This window comes from Sander vitreus, chromosome 7 (assembly GCF_031162955.1).
Source record: "Sander vitreus isolate 19-12246 chromosome 7, sanVit1, whole genome shotgun sequence".
Taxonomy (NCBI): Eukaryota; Metazoa; Chordata; class Actinopteri; order Perciformes; family Percidae; genus Sander; species Sander vitreus.
The window spans coordinates 10,848,285-10,866,711 of record NC_135861.1 but is presented as its reverse complement, the minus strand read 5'-3'; positions in this window follow the sequence as shown (position 1 = coordinate 10,866,711).

Below are 18,427 nucleotides of genomic sequence, written 5' to 3'. Positions count from 1 at the left end.
AGAAGCTGAAATCAGATACTTTTTTTTTTTCATAAAAAATGACTTGAACCAATTAATCGAAAACAGTTGCCCGATTAATTTAATAGTTGACAACTAATTGATTACTCGATTAGTCGTTGCAGCTCTATTTGGAAGGCACATGATATTATCCATGAAACCATTTCCAATCTGCAACACTGTGAGTATGTGGCAGGCATCCTATCCCACTGAGCCAGCAGGACATTCAGGAACCCAGATTGGTTGTAAATTAGTTACACATGGTTACAGGGACAGGCCTTCATGTTGGACAGAGCAACAACACTTGACAAGGAAATCTTTACTGCAATTATGCTTATGACAGTGATGCAGTTTGATATGCTGCACAGCTCAGCATATATAAGGAACAGCTTCAAAAGCATAATGGCCTTTATACAACAGCATATCTACATAACAATGGATCTGCACATACTTTCCTTATAGAAGAAATACTGTTCATATATCTGGATAAAAAAAAGCCGTGAATGAAAGCCGTTCTATAAATACACCTGCTTTGATTCCCCTGATTACTATTTGTATTTCCCTGTGCCAAAATCTGGTTTATTTTATGTTATGTTTTATGTCCCTTTCCTTTACAACAAAGAAAGCACAGAAATTAGATGTTTTCTATTATTTTTCAAATATTATATATATATATATATTTCAAATATTTTATAATATAACATTTTTATTTCCAGGCCTGTAATCCCCAAAAGACAACATTTGTTTATGATGGAAAAAAGAGAAATGTACAAAATGTTTTGTGTCAGGAGCAGTTCACAGCCCATCTCTCTCCCTCTCCTTTTCCTGCACATCACTTTTGGATCAGTGCATCATTTCCCTCTGCGCTACTCAGTCTGGATTTCATTCAACATTGCTTCACATCCCTCCTACTGCAGCACACACAAAGAGTGACACTCAGCAGATCAGACAACCAAACTGGTAATCAACCTCTAAACCAAATCTGTAATCTGACTCTAAGTACCACTCAGCACTGGATCCCGTTTACTTTCGATCTGTTTCGATCTGGACTTGAGTCGAACTGCATTCGCATTCAGATCAGCATAGCTTTGTGTAGCTCTGGCTCTAGTTCCTCCATCACCCAGTCTGTCTGTTTGGCATCAGGCAAGTCGGTCTGCAGCCAGAGCTCAGATGGAAATCACACTAAATTGGATCAATATTGAATCCAGCAGAGAGAGCTGTGTCTTATTACAGCACAGTATTTGGAAGCTATGCTCCTGATTACTTGCAATAGGATTACAGTAATGCCCAGAGAAAAGAGGAAACCCACTTTAACAATCTTATTTTACTCGCATGGTTAGACAAAAAGCAATAGGTGGTAATCGGACTGTATTTGATCTGTATTTAATCCAGCTGGATGACTCTGTCTTTTAAATGGACTGCATTAGGAATTGACTCATTTTGTGCAATAGGATTACAGGATTACTGAAAATCTGGTTACAAACAAAGTATGAGATATTTACATACAAAGAAGACTTAAAGTCTGTATCCATGCTAGCAGCCAAATGAGGCTGTAATACACAGCAGAAAACATTAATAGATGGATGACAAATTAAGACATATTTGCTGTTCTCATATTTTTACCAATTGTGTGTCAAATAATGTAAAGTTAGGTCTAAGGGTGCCACCGGAGGAAAGGTCATGCCATCTACTGTAGATCAAGAGGGATTATCCTTTGTACGGTGGCCATTTTAGCACATCTCACATTTGCCAGCTCTACTTAAAGTGGAACTGTGGCAATTTTCAAAATTCATAGATGTTATTACTATGGTCTAAGACAGTCCAAAATTATAAGTAAACATGAACAACTGTCTCCTAATATCCAAAACGAGGGTGTTAAAACTAAAATTTGTGATGTCACTAAGTATAAAGTCTGGAATTGCTCCATAGACAATTAATTGGGAAAGATGTTATAGATCACCCAGGGGAGTCCCCAAATACCTGGAGTATTTGGGGACATTTTCTGTTTCAGAACTCAATAGAATAAAGCTCATCTTGGTATGAAAAGGAAAACAAACATTCTGTGGGTCCACTAAATAAGTCTCCCTTTTATTGTCTATGGAGCAGCTCCAGACGTTTGAGACTTAAAGGACAATTCCGGCGCAAAACGAACCTAGGGGTTATTGACAGATGTGTACCCACTCTGTCTGTTCTCTGGGACATGTTTTCATGCTAATCGAATGTGTTTGTAGCTAAAAGACGCTAGCGCGGACCGCTGATTAGCTAACAACGCTAGTATTCGGGGCACAGGGAAAGTAAAAACAAATCGCTATTTTGTACCACTAAAAAGGCTCAAAATATCTGAAATAATCACACTCTGCATAACTTCTAGTGTCCTTACTCAGTGGATAACTGTCCATCTGGTCCCTCCGGTCTGGGTTGCCGTCTCCAATTTATTTTCGGGACATGGAAAAAAGTACAGCCCTGTTTATCAGAGAGGAGAAATCTTCAGACTGTACAAAACACTGCGTCTCTTGGGTGTCGCGACGCAACAGGTCCCACTCCGTGCAACACAGACACTCCTGTTCGGTGGCCATAGCTTCGAAATGTCCGCAGGTACACCACCAGCTTCCCAAAGTACGAGGCTGTGTTGTGGCATTGACTACCGGTAGCTCTCTCTCTCGTAGCCCTTTCACAGATCTCCCACAGCTCTTCATTCAATAAACTGTCTATGCACTTACAATGTTCTCAATGCTTCGGTTAACATTTAGGGACCCTCATTATGCTACCGTTGAAGTTTGGTGATATTTTGAGCCTTTTTAGTGGTATAAATAGCGATTTGTTTTTACTTTCCCTGTGCCCCGAATACTAGCGTTGTAAGCTAATCAGCGCTCCGTGCTAGCGTCTTTCAAGCTACAAACACATCATTTTCATCACGAAACAGATGATTGTTTTTTTTTGTTTTTTTGCAGTGACAGATCAGGTCACTAAAAACATTATAAATATATAGTTATAGTGCTTGTTCTTCATCCTCCACCCACATTAATTGCTCATTATTTCAACTCATTTATAAACACCATCACAATTATAAGCCTATTGGGCTTTTTAAAGAAACTTTTACATACTCAACTGCCGTGACATTTTGCAATGTTGTCGGTGCAACGAATTATGAGTGTAATTCACATGATCATTAACATCCTCTGCTCTCGTGTTTAACCATGAATAAATATATAAATAGAAGACGTTTAGAAGTTCGTATAAACACCACTATTGCTGCTCTCACGCCTGGTGTGGCCAGTTTCACTGATTACCAATGACCACCGACCTCAGTCACTCAGTGAGACAGCAGAGAGACAGAGAGACGGATGCGCTGCGAAAGTGCACGGCAGTTTTGGGCCGTAAGGCGCCTGAATATACATTATCAATATAAGTTTTTATTTGGATCCCATCATTACATAGCGTATGTACAGTAACTTTCTTTTAATGTAGTGCGGCTGCAGAAAACAAACAGCTTTGGTCACGCTGGGTCCTCATTTTGTTTGCACGTTCGGCCATTTAAAACAATAGGTGTACTTCAAAACGTGCGCGTCGGACGCTTTCAGTGCGTTTGGGCCTTTACTTCACTGGTTTCTGGCTTTGAGAGAGAGTAGCTCTTTTTTACAAATATTGATTTGGTACATTTCTAGGCCATGGAAATAACATATTGGTAGTCTTAATTTAGGTGGTGTTCCCCTTTAATGTCTGGTCACTCCACACAGTGACAGTAAAATTACACAGGACAAAGCTTATATGATTCTTTAATTTCAGACTCTCCAGTTAACCATTCCCTCAAATGTCCGCACTATTCAATAATTTGCTATTGGTCCATTGTGTGAAGTCATGCATGAAAGTGCACCACAGTTAAACTATGCGTAAAAGCTCAGCATGTTAATGGGCCTTCTCTGAGACATTACAGTGATTGCAGCAATTCCGTTTTTAATGATTTGATTTTTGTCTGAAAATTGATTGTTATGAATGTTGGTGAGACCAGACCTAAACATTAAATCAGTCTAAGCTGTACTTTGTCATCCTTAGCTATACATAGGTCCAGCTGTAGTAGTGCAGTAGTGGTATGCTGCAGTACTTGACTGTACTTCTTGTGTGCAGTAAAAAGTTAGACTTAAGTGTAAGAGACATGGATATAAGTCGCTTCAGATAAAAATCTAGCCAAACTGGATATTGTGTCAGTTCAATACAGTGTGGTTTTTGACTTTAGGAAGTTTCATTGCACCTATCACTTTTATTTCAATCTCTTGTGTCCAGAAACAGAAGGCAAGACTTTCAGTTGTTCTGACAGACACACAATATAAAAGATCTGATGTTTAAGTCTTTGTGTCACAGATCTGACAGGGCTGACAGTCGTCTAGGGGCCAGTCTAGGGGAAGTCTCTTTTACTCAGCAGCCAATGGCAGGCTGCCATTCATCAAAACACTAAAAACTCTCTATTAGTCCCACCTGTGCTTTTCTGCTTTGGTTAAAAGCCAAACTAGGAAAATGATTATACCTATTATAGTAGACAATTTACATATATATTTCAATCATTCAGCTGACAGTCTAATTGAATCCAATACCAGTGTTCTTTCTATGGTGGAAAACCAAACCTATAGGGATATAGAAGGAATAGACATATTTTTAACATAATCACTGAATCAGTGAACACGGCAAAGCCTTGAGACATACATTAGAGCAGAACAGAAGAGAGCACTCAGCAGAACAGAGGGAACATCTCATCTTGTATTCTTTATAGGTATCTCTTGACTACGAGGCATTCCAGTGCTATTACATTTCCACATAGATATATTTCAGCCCCATTATACCACACGGACACTTATCATAAGTGCATCAGCAGGAGTTTAGGGAGGATCCAAAGATTATCGCTTTATTGTAAAACCCTTTCAGGCAGATGATTGGGGCTCAGGTGCAGATATGAGCGCTCCTGAAAATATGGACAGAAACTGGACTCATTGATTTCTCATTCACCACCTTTTTTCCCATGAAACAGTGGAGTAAAAGATGCTAACCATCTCGGAAATAGAGCAGGCCTAATCACTTTGATCGGTTGTGTCCTATGTGCAAGAATAGAACTCTTCTGTCTGTACAACTCACCATTCTGTCCATCTGCTGTCGACCATCATTGGGCCAGGGTTGAGCGTCTGTGGCCACATGCCTACTGTAGTTTTTGAGTTGTCCACTATACAGCACTCAAGCTATGAGCATCTTGGTATTGGAGTGGTTACAGCGCATGCCACATTACCCCAACGTCCCAGACATTTTTGCATGCCATACCCCACTCTCTCCTCACGTTTCCAGTCCTAGCCTCTACACTATCAAATAAAGGCCAAACGTGCCAAAAAATTATCTTAAAAAAAGAAAGTCAGGCTAGTTGGGTTTGTTTGTTTGCCTTTTGTTTTCCTCTTTTCATCATGTTTGTTCTTCAGGTTTTTTTTTCAGCTTTCTCTGACCAAAAAAAACTAAGAAAACAAAACAAGGCAAATCAAAACACTTTACATAACTAAAGCATTAAAAGGATAAAATAATAAGTAGCAAACCACCTTAAATTTAATTACAAATTAAATTAATAAAATATTTGAAAAACAAAATGATCAAGTATAAGTACTATTTTTACATTTTCTTAAATCATACAGATTAAACTGAAATGATCACAATACAGATCTTCCTATATGGGCCACATAGGCTACATGTAGCCAGCAGTCAGCTGTCCTATAAATAACTGCAGAAACTAGGTCGATGTACAGAATCTGTACAGTACAGTGAAGAGGTGTGTGACTCATTTATGAGCGGATGAATATGTGCTTACAGTTGGATTCACACTGAAGTTCTGCTCTGTCCTCTGGTGTAAATGGATGTGTATGAACTGTGGCGGTTGTAAACATCGTGCGCCCCAGTCCTGAAGAGGAAATCATGTCCTGGTTAAATATTCAACGAAATGAGCCGGGCTGTAATAGAGGCTAACAAATAAAAGTGAGGAGTGTGTATATACAGTATGTGTGTGTGTGTGTGTGTGTGTGTGTGTGTGTGTGTGTGTGTGTGTGTGTGTGTGTGTGTGTGTGTGTGTGTGTGTGTGTGTGTGAGGTAGGCCACGATTTTATGTGTGTAATTGATATCAGTGTTTATTAGTGTTGAAAAAAAATTTTCACATCGCCGTTTTCATAATGGTTTGATATGTTTAATGATTTATAAAGCACAAATGATCAGTCGCTCATTCCTGCTTTCAAATAAGGATTCAAATAAGACGTCCATTAATAGATGAGTCAGGTTCAAGTTGAACTTGACAGTCAAACAGTGTTTCCTCTATGCTGATTTTGTAGTGGCGGCCCGCCATGGCAAAATTTCTGCCGCCACGGTATCAGAAATAGTGTCAGTTCCGTTTCACACGTAAAACATTTGGCGGCAGGGCGCAGGGCTCGGGGGGTTGCTGTTCGGACAGACGTGCCCCCACTGCTAAAGAAAATCCTAAAGGAAACACTGGTCAAATCTTCAGACAACATTAGCAGAGCCTTGTCTCCACCCTGCTGTGAGAAGGTTGGCCACTGCTGTTCCTGAGTGATGTAACCGATCAGAAAGGCTTGATACTAGCATTGTGTCACTCTGGCCAATAATATTTCAGCATTGTCTCCCACCAGTACATGTGTGCTGCTACCTGCCTGTTGCTGAGTTATATCTGCTACAACAACCACAATGAAATACAGACCAAAGGTTAGTTTTGCTTTCTTGCTCACCCCGTCTTTATTTTTTAAGTTTTAAACAAAATTTGCATGTCAATATGTATGTTTTACTTGAAACGGGACATGGCTTCATCATACCTACAGATTTTAAAACCAGGGGAAAACAGGGCCAAAGTTTGTGTTGGACTGAGTGTGTGTGTGTGTGTGTGTGTGTGTGTGTGTGTGTGTGTGTGTGTGTGTGTGTGTGTGTGTGTGTGTGCGTGCGCGCGCACGCGTGTGTAAACCTGGTGAGATCTGTACTGTATCCCAAAGTTTCAGGCCAGTTTCCGAAGCCTCCTCCCACACACACACGCACACACACACACACACACAAACTGTGGAGTGCTACCAGCTTGAAGAGGGGTCATTACACACTCACACACGCCCCTCGACTCCCTGCTGCTCCTTCCCAATCACTAATGCTGGATATGCACTTTGATAAGAGTGTGTGCGTGTGTATGTGATGGCAAAAGACATGGAGAAAACGAGTTCATTAGCATATGTGCGTGCCAGCTTGCATGTTTAAAACGTGTGTGTGTGTGTGTGTGTGTGTGTGTGTGTGTGTGTGTGTGTGTGTGTGTGTGTGTGTGTGTGTGTGTGTGTGTGTGTGTGTGTGCTGGCAGGGGGCACATCATTCTTTGAAATGCAGCACATTAAAAGGGACTTGAATAGACAGCTTGATAATGGGTTGGGACACTGACAGCATCCCAGTGAGCCCAAGCAAAATTAGTGACATGCATTTCCCGGTTAAATGCTATTTCAAAGTTATATCGATGCAAAAACAGTGTTGGTAGCTGCTAAACATTGTATTGGTGTCTCAAACCTTACCCCCAACTGCCTACTTTGACTCAAATGTTAATTTCCAGAATGTTCCTGAATGCTTTTAACTTTCATGTTCTGATGCCAGCTTTAACAATCAAAAACAATAGCTGCAAAAAACTATTTAAAATACAGACTGTATGTTTCTTTTAGTTTATTAATCTGCTTCTTGCTCAGACTAAACACACAAATGGAAAAGGGTTGTTCATTTTTCAAGCCTGAGACGCACAGGAAAAGATACAGTTTACAGTGGGAACTAGTCATTAAATTAAATTTGACATAAAGATACCAACAACAGACTATATGACAACTGATAAAGTACTGTAGTAGTGTAATATAAATATGCACAACTTCTGTGTCAGCCTCTGCATGTGTGCTCATTTGAATATTTGGGCTGAGTTAGGTATCTGCTCTTCTTCCATGATACAAAATGAAACCTAAATGATCATAAATAAGTACTAACTATTATTTGATGTGCAGTATATTTCATCAAAATACCTGACAGCAAGCTTTACTTGATGTTTGAGCATGGAGGTTCATTGTTGGCCTCAGGGATACATAAATGTGGTAAATACCCCAGGTGCAAGGTCCACTTACTTGATATGTCTTGGCAACAGACTTGCAATGTTACAACATTAGGTGTGTTTTGACGGCAGGAACTTTTCGACCACAGGGACCACGGTCTAAATTAAGTTCTGGGGGCTTAATTTCTTCCCTGAAAAAGTCCCTGATCAGAAGGGAGAGAAAAGGGGGAAGACAGGAACCCATCACAGGTCGGACTTGAGCCCTTGACCTTCTGCAGCTAGGAATAAACCTCTACATATGTGCAGTTGCTCTACCATCTGCGCTAACCCAGCCACTGGGTTGTACTGTTTGAAAGTACAGTAACCTTCTGGGTGGAGTTTGCAAGGATGATCGTTGCTGAGTACTCCAGTAGGTTTAAAAGGTACAGTATAAAAACATCTCATGGTACAAAATTGCAGGGGAGCTGGGTAGGTTTATTTATCTACCAATGTCCTAATTATGCTGAGATTTCTGACTTTCTGGCTTTAACAGAACAAAAGCTTCTCACCCATCTTATAACAGTCATAGATTACTTAATGCCACTGTAATCCACCAGCAAAGATAAGTAGAGTTTACTGGGAGAATGGGGCGGCAGGTTGATCCAGTCACACTCTGCCATAATGAAAAGGTCAAAGGTTCGATCTCCACAACACTGAATGTTGTGTACATCATCTGCCAAAGTCTTTCAGCAGAACACTACATGTCCATGCGGCCCACTCATAGTTTTTCAATCTCTTTCAGAACATCTGCTAAAAAAAAAAATCTAACAGTAGAATATAGACAGTGTGCGTGTGTGTGTGTGTGTGTGTGTGTGTGTGTGTGGGGGGGGGGGCTACATGGCTACATGCACGCTTGGGGTTACGCATATTTGTTTTTTTCCCTAAGTACATCACATGCACACAATGAGTACTGAAAGACGCCCGGATATGGACAAAAGCTATAGAGGCTGAGAGGCATTAAGCAGAGATGGAGGGGAAGAGAGAGTGAGAGGGGAGGGGGGGGGGTTTGGTCATAGACAGGCCGGGTCTGGGTGACAGCTGTTGCATCAAGAGTTTATCAGATTAAATCTGACCATCTCCGCTGTGGGAGGGAGGGACCTAGTTAACGGATGCCCCAAAGACACACACAGTGGAAACGTTTTAGACTTTGAGCTGCTTTGGCCAAATTTTTTATTTTTTTTTAAAAAGACACTTCAAAGCATAAATAGAATAAATCATAAAGTAGCAAAAGAGAACAATATCCCCTCCTAATGACTGAATACACTGTTTATTAACCGGGTTTGCCCACATTTCCATAAATGTAAACATTTTCAGATTATCTTATCTCAACCTTCAATATTGGGCGCTATTTTCTAATTGTTTATGTTGTAGGCCTACATTTCAGTTGATCTAAACCAACTACTTGCTGATGTGTTCCTTATAGGTTCTGATGGCTGACACAGGAGCAACTCTTTATCTTGCCAAACATTTCCTCTCGAGGATGGCAGCTATTGATGAAATCAGACAGGCTAAAATCTGACTCCTAAAACCCAGTTAACAGCTGTGCAGAGAACAGCTGCCTTATAAACATCATCAGCAGTAAAAAGGCTGACATATTTATTGTCTTTTGTAAAGTTTAAAGTTTATCATCATAATTTTGATTTAGATTTTAAAATTGTATTCAGAATTTGCGAAACAATATTTAATTTAACTCTGCTTCCATTATATTTTTGTGCTGAATTACTTTTTCAGTATCCATTTTCCTTTGACCTTGCTTGTTTACTTCTGCTGCAGTTAAACAATGTGCACATGATCATAAGATTACTTTTTTTCTCTTAGTTTGGTTCATGCATAGATTCAAATGGCTATGACGATACTTTATTAAGAAATGAGAATGAGAATTGGGTCAGGGTCTGTCTCTTACTCAAGATTATAGCCTGTCCTTGAATTTGGGGCAATATTCTGTCACTGTGGGTGCAGAAATTGGTTTTATAATGGATTGCCTTCTGTATGAAGGTGATGTTAAACATCAGTGCAAAGAGGTGTCTAGAAACCCCTCCCTCTTTGATTCTGAGGATCAGATCTGACCACTGAAATCTTTTTCCATTGTAGCTGTAGGAGAAATAATTTCTACTTTCAAGCAACATCATGTTGTCTGTGTGAATGCACCAAACAACAGAAAAGGCACAGGATTTTGTGGAGTGGATTTAACCCTCATTTACTGTATAATGAATGGATGACAGGCCGTTCCTTTGCCTTTTGATGTCTATAAAAGAACAAAACATTGCAAAATAATTTCTCCCAAGGGCAGAACATCACTGCCACTGCCTCTCCTCCACCCAGCCCCCATCCCAACCACGAGCCATAGCCTTGGGCAAGTAACCGTAGTTCACAGCAATTAGGTATACCCAGAATCCTAATTTATACGATTTAATTTAATTCAATTCTGAATTTATTCAATTATTGTATAACACAGGCCCTGCTTCTGATACCCACCCTTCCCTCCTTCACCCCCGTCATGACCAAACCCCCACCAATCTCCTGCCTGTCACTTACACCAATGCTGCACTTGTCAGGCGCATTTGCAACTGTTTTGGAAATTAATTGAAGGGGCACGGTTCACAAAATACTCCACATGTTGAATCCAGCAGAATGCTGAGTCTCTGCTGTTGAGAGATTATTACACACTAGCAGCCACAGCGATATCAGCAGCTTGCCTTCAGTTTCACTCTTATCCTCGTACTAAATCAATTTTAAGTGCAGTGCTGTTTCTGCTGAATTCACGTGTGCTTTCTGACAGAAATGTTATGAAATAGCTGTTGGAGGTACCGGTATGTATGTATGCAGCCATGCCCATGCTCCAGTGCATCAGTACACCAAACAACTCCATATTAGCACTCTGAATTGATACAGATTAAAGGAGAAAATTAACACTGTACATTGCTTTTCTAATTCAGATTTGTTTGGTGGCATATTGAGACTACACAGTAATAATGCAACATCATAGAGATCTTAAAGTCCAACCTCCATTCAAAAATGTGTTTTGGTTGTTGTTACATCACAAAGATGTTTGAGCTTCACTGTGCAGAATGATGTATGTGCCGAGTTTGACACTAGAAGAATACTACTACTATAATATTTATCTGCCGAAGGGGGAAGTTTCTCTGTGCTCACCTTAAATCTCAGTTTTATGTGACGAGTGATGTTTTTAAGTAATTTGTAAACCAATCATTGTCCAATATGCAACTTCCAAAAGTGTGATGTAGAAACTTGAAGCCTCTTATACTGAGAATTGACCTTTCAGTGATGTAGGAGAGATCTTGTGTCCAGCAGAAACACTTTTGAATAAAAAATAAATTTTTTAATGGGGTAGAATGAATGGATGCTATTTTAATAATTATTAAAAAGGTCATTGAACTGTTGTGGAAAAACCAAATCAGACACAAATTAGTATTCAAAGCAGAAAAAAATAATATGGCGATATTCAATATTTTTAACCAATCTCACACACACTGCCCTGCAGCCATAGAAAACCCATAAGTGCACCAAATGTGCATTAATCTGTGGCTGAAAATAATCCTCAACAAATGCACAATAAATGCCGAATACCACAATACCACTTAGACTCTCAGAATAATATGTGACACTTAAAGCAGGGATCTTCAACAGGGGGTCCAGGGCCCCTAGGGGGTTCTCGGAGTCAGTGCAGGGAGGCCTCCAAATTCTTGTTAACTTTTGAAAGTTTTTTTCAAAAATTAAAAAGTCTTAACATGAATCCAACATATTATTAGCAAATATAAATCCCCACTGCTTACTGGTCCATATGTAAGGTAGGAACTAAGACAATCAACACATACAGTTCATCCTAACGATTCATTGTGCTACATGTATGTTTAACATTAAAACATGATTTACAAAATCATGCCAACAATTGTTAGGCTATTTTAATAGCTTATCATTCCATGCAAAAAGGTATAAAGGCTTTAGGCCGCCCTACACCTTATTGTAGGCCCTGTTTAATATGCAACTTCATTTGATACAATATATGTAGTAGGGGGTCCCTGCTACGTCTCTCTTTCAGTTAAGGGGTCCTTGGCCTAAAAAACGTTGAAGACCCCTGACTTAAAGGATACGTTCACAATTTCTAGCTGCAAACAGCAGCTTTATAGCGCACTCGCTCGGTGGCTCCACAAAAACTTCCCCACCCTTTGGCGGACACAGTTTTCGCCCTTGGAGGCTGAAATTTGGCATGTAGGGCAAGTGTTTGTGAGGTTCTGCGTGTATGAATGCATGAACGCTTGGATGCTTGCGCATACCTGGACGCAGCTATTGCAAAATCGCGCTTGTTCAAGTTTGTTTTAAAACAATAGTCAGGTGCCCAAATGAACATGGAAACAGGTAATGCTTGATGTAATAATTCTTCCTGTTAATAGTGGCCATTAAAATATCCCTTCCTAATACATTTCGATTCAAGTGAAGGTGGACTTCAGCGGTCTGAGTTAAAAACATGGTGGGTGCATGCTTGATCAGGATTGCACGTTCAAATCTATGAGTCTGTGCCTGTGCGGTCTCAAATGTTGACTTGCAGTTTTGTGCTCTCAAATCTTTTGTAGTCAATGTACTTCCATAATGTTAGCTCCAGTCAGGAATGGCTCAAGATGTGAATCAAGAAAATTACAAGCCATAAGCTACATTTATTATGTAAAGTGTGTGGCTGACCAAACCAGCAGTGGTTCACCACCTGCCTGACTGCTCCAGCCTTTCTAGCAGCCTCCTCTTTCTGTCTCTGAGCTTTCCTGGTGAGTCAATAAGGAAGGCCTGTGGAGGATGAAAACAGCTCAAATTAGAGTGCCTTAGCTTCCACGCCACCAAGATATGAGCAGCGTGCAGTCTTGAAGTGTGTTTAATCTGTTGACATGAATGTGTCAGAGGCCTCGATGAAGCGGACGTCACACCCAGCTGCATCTCCTCACATGGAGAGTGGAGATAAACCTGCCTGTTGACTGCTGGTAGAGATCGGAGGATATGAATGGTTCACAGCCCATTGTACTGCATTGTCATAGTTTCTTTTATCTTGTGTTTGTGTGTCTGTGTTTCACAAACATACACAATAATACATACACATTCTCATGTAGGCAGGAAAACACAGTCACACTTTCTGAAACACACAGAAACTCACATTTGCACTTGGTATTAACATATTAACATCTTTTCTTGATAAGATAACATATAAATGTTAATGCAACACGCACACACACAAACACACACAGAAAAACACACAGATAGACATACAGAGGTTGAGAGAACTCCTTGGACTGATTGATACAAGGACACAGGAAATAGATAAATAGATTAAATAATATAGAGTAGCAGAGTGGTAAGAATTATTTTAGCTGTCAAATTTTCCAGAAATAAAAGTCTGACTGGTAGTTGGAGCACTACCAGGACCATGACCAGGACACTCCAGTGTTTCTATTTTGAGGAATATTAAAGATTGAATTTGTTTGTTTTGTATTACAGTGTGGTTTCAGAACTTCAGTGCTTCGACATCTCAGAATTGCTTTGTGATGTTGGTCTTCAAAAGCTATCAAAAGCAGCAGAGTGAACAGGGTATACAATACAGTAGTGGTGACATTTTGTAGCAGGTTAATCATTCTATTTTTGACTGTTGCACACAGGGTTTGGCATAGTTGCTTTTTCATCAGCTTTTCAGCAAAGCTCCAACAAAGCTGGCAGCATGTCCAGAAGTTTTATTATTGATTTTAGCACAATAAAATCAAGGCAACAGAAACACAACAAGAAAATAAAATTAAAAGAAAGATTGTGCAGGTGAGATTAAGAAAACCCCTTGGGGCTTATAGAAGGAATCTCACCTAAGGAAGAGAAAAAGAAATATGAGCAATTACAAATGTCCTGAAATTTACAAATGATACACAAGTAAGCATGGAATTCAAAAAACAAGCATAATGTTGGCTACATGAAACAACAAAGGCATAAAATAAATTACAAGAATATAGATATAATGAGGATGTGTGGACCACTTGTGTGGTTATGAGAGACAGGAAGGTCAAACTAAATTAGATATGAACAGTTCAGATAAGTACAGACAGTTAAGTTTGGTTAATCAGACAGGTCCTAAGCCTATTTTTATGATTTTTGACAGACGTTGAGTGAAATGCAGTGTGGATATAACTGTTCCATAGCTGTGCTCCCCTGTATCTAATAGAGAGTTGACAGAGCCCTGTAGGGAACATTGGAAGGTGTAAATATTTGGCATATCTTGTATTATAACCATGTACGTGTTGTGATTGTGATTGTATATGTTTCTGTTTCCTGTATGTTTCTGTTTCCTGTATTTTCCTATTGATTGTTTATGCTTCTGTACTGTGGCGATTGTGTAGGTTTCTTTCTGTTTTATTTTGGTAGTCTGGTTTTCTGTCTTGTCTTGTCTAGTTTTACTTCCTGTGTTTTCCCACCTGTCTGATTGTTTTGCCCCGCCCTTATGTGTTTCACCTGTTGTATGTATTATATACTGTCTATGGTTGTATCGCCTGTCCCTTGTTTGCTCATTACCTCCTGTATTTAGCCTCTGTGTTGCCCTTGTCTCGTGTCAGATCATTGTGTTCCAGTCTCTGTGTTTGTGTGTTAGTCTTCCGTGTGGTCTCTGGGCTCTCGTTTTGATATCCTGCTCTTTTCCTTTTTGCATTCTGGACTTGCCTGCCTCAGTTTGGACTCCTTGTGTTGTTGTTGTTGTTGTTGTTGTTGTTGTTGTTGTGTTTTTTGCATTTTTGGATTCCTTTTGATATGTGCCCTGGTTTTTGGGTTAAATAAATCTTCAAGCAACGAAACTTCTGCCTGCTCTCTGCATTTGGGTCCTCCATTCCCTGCATATCACGACGGAACGTCAGCATTAGACTGAAAAAATCCTACACAAGGCATCAGAAGGGAAAACTGCTGGTGCAAAAAAAAAAATTGAAATAAAAACACAAGTTTGGTACTAATTTATGTTAAAGACTGGTAGGATCTTGAGCTCTTTAAGAGAGAGGCTGAATGGTCAGTCCTGCTGCTAAATGTTGCAATTCTGCAAAATAAAAGTAAAAGTAGAGTATATAGCTTATAAAGGTAGGTGGGATAAGTAGCTCCCCAAATAACATTGTAATATATGAGGTATGGATACATTTAGGCTATAATAAAGAGTTAGTAAACATTTCTGATAAACCAAACTTCGGAATTTGCCAATAATTCCAATGGATTTAGAAATAAAAAACAAAGTGCAAACAAAATGAATATGCTTCTTCCAGCTTACTCAGTTATCTATCAGGATTCCAAGAAAACCTGTAGATGAGACCTGTGTAAATGAATCATTTCCAATGTAAAGACAAGATTTAGATTTGCAATACTTTTTATTTTTTGATGTAAATATGATGAATTGGTGTGCATCTCAGATGGTAACACTTTTTTTTACAGCAGGAACAATAAGCAGTAGAATTTAAGAGATTGTTATGACAGTGATAAGAAAGACAACTGCAGTCCATCATGGGAATGGAAGTGGGTAGTTTAACATGTTAAAATACATATTGGGTTTAAGAAGGCGTTGGATATATGACAATGTATGTATATGTTGAGAGGGGTGCATTGTGTCTACTGTTCAGAGCTCTGAGGCATGACCTTATTCTGCCTAGGCTTCAGAGCAGGTTTCTTGGATGGTGGGTGTACGATGAGTTTGTCATAAGCAATCTCCCAGCCCTCATGGCAAAGACAAGTTATTTTCTATTCTGTCGAACAGCTTCAGAAAACTCCTCATTTATGAAGATGTTCGTGCCTTTCAGGGCTTTGGCTTTATTGAGAACTTCCAGTTTGTCCTTATAACGCAGAAACTTCACATCAATGGGGCTGGGCTTGGTAGAAGGTGGGGAAGGCTTTCCAGTCCTGTGGGCCCGCTCCAGTTCAGTTATGCAGTGGTCTATTTGTAGTTTCTCAGATAGAAGCTTTTTTACTTCATCCTCACAATCAGACCATTTTTCACTGACTGATTCGTCTGTGCCATGAATGACAATATTATTCCTTCAAGATTGGCCTTCTATATAATAATTTTTATCATTGATTTGGATAAGGCTTTTGCATACGGTTTCCACATTATTCTTGGCCTCTTTGCAGTCATCACCCTATGTCTTGCAGCAGTTTTTAAGGTCATGTAATTCCTTTTGGTTAAATTCCGGACTGACTCTGAGATCATTGACTTCTCAGCAGCTCCCCCACTCTTTTATTAGAGGAATCAACAAGAATTTCAACACAGGATTTGAAATTTTTCTCCTGTTGTTCAATAAGAATTTGATAAAAGTCCATCTGTTCAAGTAATTCACGCGCCTGACTGAGCCATAGAGATGATGTCTTCTGAATTGTTGTTGGAGTTTCCTTTAGGAGGCATGGTAGGATCTAGTCAGACGAGCTACTAGGCCTGGCATGAAAAAAAAAGGGAATTTGCAGTGTAACTATTTGTCATTAAACAGCACCTGTCATCATTTGTCTAGTTTAATTTCCTAGTAGCAAGTCTTATGTACAGTATTATCTCTCTCTCTCTCTCTCTCTCTCTCTCTCTCTCTCTCTCTCTCTCTCTCTCTCTCTCTCCTCTCATTCCCTACCTCTTTTAATCTCCTCTCACTTTCTTGTCTTCCACCCAGTTACACTTTTGTCTCATGCTCTTTCCCCATTCTTCTCTTTTTATCTGCTTCTTTCCTGCTAACTCTTCCTCTCTGTCTTGCACACTCCTCATTTCCATGTTTCCTCTCCATTTCTCTCTGTTATTTAATTTCTCGTCAGTCCATTTCCACCCCATGCATTTACTCTATCCTACCTTCTGTTATCCCCCTTTCTCTCACTCTATCAAGCCTTCACTCTCTCTCTTTATTCTCAGGGGCGTCCCTGACCCCATTCATTCATCCCTCTTCAAGACAGTGGATCCACTCTCAGCGATTAGCCTAATACATGCTCCGCTCTCTCTAACATCCCATCCCTGTGTTTATCAACCACTTTCGCGTACCCGCCCGTCCTGTTTTATCCTCTCTCTCTTTCTCCGCTCTCCTCCCTCTTTTGTCTCGCTCCAACCTATAGCCCAAGGGGAGTGATTGACAAGCAAGCGGGGGTCTTGCAAAAGGGAGTTTCTGATTGGTAGTGAGGGAGATGAAACGGATAAAGCCTCCTGGACCTGCCCTAACTGCACTGCAAAAAAAGATTCATGCGGTGCATTCACATCAAGCATGTTTGAAGTCTGAGAAGTCAGCAGCGCTTACTGCTGTAGTTTGCTGCTTGTCCAGGTGAGGACAATGTCATCCAAAACAGAAATGGCAAACTGATCAACATGAAAGTGGAGTTAGTATTTAAAATGGAAATGGAAACCATTCAAAAGTGCAAAATTGAAACACATTGCAACCTGAGCAGCTGCTAATCTAACCCTTTTGTGTGTGTTCAGTTCTGTATGCCTCTGTGCTTGTATTTAGAGATGTTCCGATGCAGATACCAAAATGATAAACAAACAAAAACAAAAATGAGCTCATGATCCGAACCACACTTGTATTCAGCTACTTACACCAAAGAAGAAGAGGGTCGACAAGTCCATCACACATATCACACTTAGCTAGAGTCACAGGTTAATAATTCAGGTATTTTTGCCCTCCTCCCGTTTTCACCAAAATTAAAATATATAGCCTATATATGATGATAATTTAAAATGTTCAAAGAAATGCTGCACTTGGGGTGCCTGGGTAGCTCACCTGGTAGAGCCCAGTCCTCGCCGCAGCGGCTGCACGTTCAATTCCGACTTGCGGCCCTTTGCTGCATATCGTTCCCCCTCTCTCTCCCCTTTCATGTCTAAGCTGTCCTATCAAGTGAAGGCCTAAAAAGCCAAAAAAATAATCTTAAAAAAAAGAAATGCTGCACTCATAGTAAAATTTAGTGGAGTGGGCTTCCATATATATTCTAATGATCCTAAGCCTATATAACATGTATTTAAACTATTTGAACTGCATTTAAGACATCATCTGACCTGAAACTATACCGCTAATAAAAAGACTACTGTACATCACCTTTACAGCTTGGGATTTTTTGCAGTGTGTCTGACTGGGTTCAGGCCTTGGGTGTCAGGGTGTCAGCTGATTGAAAACCTGTCCAAACATCTCCACCATGTGGTGAACCTGTTGTACTGCAGTGACATTACATCATTTCTTTACATGCCTTCTAGTCAGTTGTGTTTCAGTTGTGTTTAATGCATGGTTTAATAATGTCAGGTTTGGTGAGTATTGTGGGAGATTTCATACTCAGAGATGGCAC